The sequence below is a fragment of the Euleptes europaea genome, chromosome 6 (assembly GCF_029931775.1).
Source record: "Euleptes europaea isolate rEulEur1 chromosome 6, rEulEur1.hap1, whole genome shotgun sequence".
Taxonomy (NCBI): Eukaryota; Metazoa; Chordata; class Lepidosauria; order Squamata; family Sphaerodactylidae; genus Euleptes; species Euleptes europaea.
The window spans coordinates 99,299,180-99,304,024 of NC_079317.1; positions in this window are offsets into that span (position 1 = coordinate 99,299,180).

The following is a 4,845-nucleotide window of genomic DNA, read 5'->3' on the forward strand; positions in this document are numbered from 1 at the left end:
CAGAGCAGCTTTCATGTCATTGTGCTTTGAAACTCTGCCTACGCCGTCTTCAACAGACATTATAAACAAAAGCCGAAGGACCAACGCTTATGTATTTGTGGTATGCCAGCGCTGGAGGATTGAGCTCATTATGTACTTGAATGCCCAATGTATGTACAACCCAGGAGCAAGTTTCTCGCTGGGTTATTAGCTAGCCTAAGCATTTATTTTGATAAAAAGAAAATAATATTTCTACTATCAGACGTTGATGATCATATATCTTACAGAATGGCACTGTACGCCCTGGGAGCAAAGAAAATAAGGGCCAAGACTGTCTCTTCGAGAGCAGTTATGTAAAACTGTTTTTGTCTGTGGTTGTTGTCTGTATTGTTCTATCAAATTAATTATTTTAAGGTAGTTTATATTATTGTAATTCCAATTTTATAGCTTGATTTTATTATGCATATTCATGTTACAATGTGTCTTATTTGTTGATGGTGTTTTGTAATGGCCTATTGCCCTATACAAATAAAATTATTCATTCATTCATACATACCAATCAGGTATCACCATTAAAAAAAACGTCTAATGCAGGAGGAAAGGGTGGCATTTTGAAAAACCCCAGGTTTTCAGTGAACAATATCATTTAAAATCTTGTGTCACTTTTTAATTGTGAAGGGGAAGCAGGCTAAGCAGGTACCAATGAGATAATTTCCCCACGAGTTTCTCCTGGGTCCCTGCTTATATATAATTGCAACATCAGCTTCCGTAAAATATTGTAGCCCTTTTGCATTGAACGCTCTATGATAATCTTACCAAACTCTTGCAATTATCAAGAGTGATGGGGCAAAACGAGCAAATATAAGAATGTAAGAAGGACGGGGTTGGACTCAGTGATCTACTTGTGCAAGGCTCACACATCTCCCAGCCCCCACAGCCCCTTCTGGCACTGGGAAAATGGATTTCCTGTGGAGTAATAAGCTGTACTGTGGAGTAATAATGGCTGTAGTGAGGAGGAAGAAGAGAAGAAGAGGAGTTGATTTTTATATGCCGACTTTCTCTACCCATTTAAGGAAGAATCAAAGCGGCTTACAATCACCTTCCTCTCCCCACAACACACACCCTGTGAGGTAGGTGGGGCTGAGAGAGTTCTGTGAGAGCTGTGACTAGCCCAAGGTCACTCAGCTGGCTTCATGTGCAGGAGTGGGGAAACCAACCCGGTTACCAGATTAGAGTCCACCGCTCCAAACCGCTGCTCTTAACCACTACACCATGCTGGAAGGGGACGAAACTGGTCATCCCTCCCTCTTTAATGCCCCCTACTCATTGAAGCCCACTGACTCACATGGCTATCACTTATTATTTAGTATATTTTAATTCCATCATTTCCTCAAGAAGTTCAGGGCAACATACACCAGTCTCCTGTCCTTGGTTTGCCCTCTGTCAGGTCCGTGCTGTGAGGTAGGTTAGGCTAAGAGACAAATAAGTACCATTTTAGGTATAGTTACACATGTCTACACCTATTGATTTCATTGGCCTTGGAAGAGTGTAACTTTGTTTAGGATCGCAACCCATTGAACTTCAGGGCAGAGCCTAGTCCAACTCTTTAACCACTACACAAAGCTACCCCTCCACTCAGGTCCTGCAAACCTATGAGTTAACTTATCCAGGATCAAAGGGATTGCAAGGGGGGAGCATAAAGTAGGGAATATCCATGAGACATCTTTCTTCTGATGAATCACTAGATCCTGCTTCCGGTATTTTAATACTACAAAGCCATGATACAGTGTGACGTGCTTGTGTGAGAACTGTTTCTGTGACTTTAATACAGATTTAAAATAATACAATAAAAGGGTCAATGTGTAGTGAGGTGATTATCTTATGAGACTGATGTTGTAGTATGAGCAGCTATTTAAACCAAGAGACAGCCCTTTAAACTAGACATCCATTTAATATGTTGCTCTTTAAAAGAGGTTTTGAGAACCCAAATAGATTGCTCTGTTCGCTCCATATAGCTCATCATTAGAGATCCAGTGAATTGTCCTGTTCAGTAGATTAAACATAACCTTCTGTTAATTTTCTAACTTCGTTACATGCCTGTGAAATATTTAGTTACATTGGTGAATATTGCTCTTTCTGAAGCTTTGTTTTGCTACATCTCATCACATTCACCACGTTGGATAACTTCACAAAGGACATGAAGGGCAAACATCTGTCAGGACCTTGACCCTACATCTTGTTATAAGAAGCAGCCAATCAGAGAGTGGTTCTTCTCCACAAGTTGTAGGCTAAAGGTCTTTGAAGAAACATCTGTTGGGTTCATTAGTGGAATGGTGGAAAACATACAGAACTAGATGACCAACTATATTTGATCCCCCCAAATAATTTGAATGGTAGGGCTTGGTGTGGATTTACTTATTTATTTTACTTAGTTAAGTGAATTGTGTTTATTCTTGCCTGATGGTTAATTGCAATTAATTATTGGGGAAATTCTGCAATCTGTTGCCATATTTGTTTCTAATATAGGCACAGCATACATAGGGTGCTTTTGGATAGGGATGGCCCAAAGCATTTTACTGCCTGAAGCAGAAAATCCAGATGAGACACGCACACACTTCTCTTTCTAATACATTTTGATAGGATCTTTAAAATGGCCAGTTTTTTTTAGTACACATCGGAGACTAATAGCAAATAAGATGACAGAAGCCCACACTCTTACAATTAATTAAACTATAAACAAGGATCTCTTATTTTGAAGTAGTTAATGCTTATTACAACTTCCACTAATAGAAGCCTTTTATAGAGCAGAGAATGTTTTTCGAACGTGTACTTCAGTGTGGGCATTATGTATTTTAATGTGGGCAATTTAAGACGCAAAACACGTTACATTGAATGAACAGTTATGATTTTATTGAACTAAGAAAATATTGACACTAAGAAAATAGGCCACTTGTTTCCCTCAAGGCAAGTTTAATTAAAGACTGAGACAACTTGAAGCCTTTTACGGATACAAAAATCTCCTTTTAGGTTGGCCTGCATTAAGGCTTCATTATTTTCTTTCTTTTAAAGTTGCCACATACAGGGTGTAGTGGCCAATTTCTACAGAATCAGGAGCTCCTTTGCCTTAGCTTCTATAGAGCTGGTAGAGAACAGAGAAGGTGAAACTAATTTTACAGTGTAATCTTACACATTCAATGGATTTAGAAGGGTGTAACTCTGTTTAGGATTGTACTGCTAAAGTTCAACACCCCTTTCAGTATCTGTCAAGGCAGATGCTTAAAATTTTGGCGATTTCCCCACTGAAAGCTGATGCAAACCTGGAAATTTGGTACTGAAAGCTGAGAGGAATTTGAGCACCAAAACCGTTTATCATATATATCATCTCACATGCTACATTTGCAGCCTGTTAAGCTTCTTCAGATTCCAACTGTGGATCACATTTTTAGAGCATCACATCTGCACAATCAATGCAAATACATCAATCAAAGAGAGCTTTTGCACTGGTATGTTCCTTCAGAAACACTGTCCCTTGATGTCATCACAAATTTTATTGACAAAATAGGATGCTGCACAGGTCTGATAATGCTACTCCATTTTGGGGTTGCCGAAGGAATTGAGCTAATTTACTTATTGGTGGGAGTGTGCACCTGCTATGCTTTTCCATTAAATTATCTCTGCATTTAGGCCAGAGTATGACACAACTATAATCTTATATTGTTAAGATTTCTCTTCATTTTTGAGAGTATATCTCCTGGTGCATCCTTACAGTGTTATTTACAATTCAAATATTATTGAAATGACCTTGTTAGGCCAGAATGTGAAGCGGTTGGTTCTTGGGTGATTTTCTCCATCCATTTTCTCTCTTGTGTCTGTAGATATTTTCCTTCTGTTTCCTTCTCACTCACATCACATCTTTTAACAGTTTCCCCCTCACGGGCTTGTGACATGAGGAAGATTACATTGGTAGGATCCCATAAATGGATCTTCCCAATGTTTTCAAAGTAAATGGCAGTTGTGTGGGGCTCTGATTCAGATCAGGGCCATGACAAGAGTAGACAAAGGCATTTGACCCTCTCCAGTATGGTTATGCCTCTTGAAACTGACCCAGATTAGCAGTAATTGGTCTTGGAATAGTTTGGGAGGTCACTTTTGTTCGGTGAAACTGTAGTGGGAAAGGAATCAATCCCCCTCTCCCTACACTGTAGCCCCAGTTTGGGGCCCTGTGTTTCTATTTCCTGTAGAAAACATTGGGAAGATCCATTCACAGATCTTCCAGCATCTCATCAAGCTTTCCCTTAGCCCCATTTCCCCACACTTCCCTTTTCTTGGTTTTGTGAGTGTTCCAAAGTCTCTCTTGGCACTTGCTTCCACTTAGCTTTTACACTCTCCAACTGCTACAGTTCCCAAAATATGTCCTTTATTTTGCTATTAGGATATAACCTGGAACCCTTCACTGTCTAACAAAATGGCTAGCATTATATTCTACTTATTTTTCCTTTAAAACGGGTTTAAAGGAAAGTATTTAATGTAACACGGTATACCTTGAGTGGGGAAAATGAAATTTCTCAGGCACATGTATTTTGCCTCTATGTAAACACTTTGAAGTGCACAGAATGCCAGTGTTTATAAATGTGTTATCTAACTTAGCTGAAATCTTAATGGCAAAGCCACATAAAAGCTCTTACTTTCTAAATAGGGTTAGAATCATAGAGTTGGAAGGGACCACCAGGGCCATCAAGTCCAACCGCATGCACAATGCAGGAAATTCACAACTACGGTACCTCCCCCCTCCACACCCCTATATTGGTACCAAAAACTGCCTAATCATATTAGCCCAATAATACTGGCAAACATTCTGGTTACAAT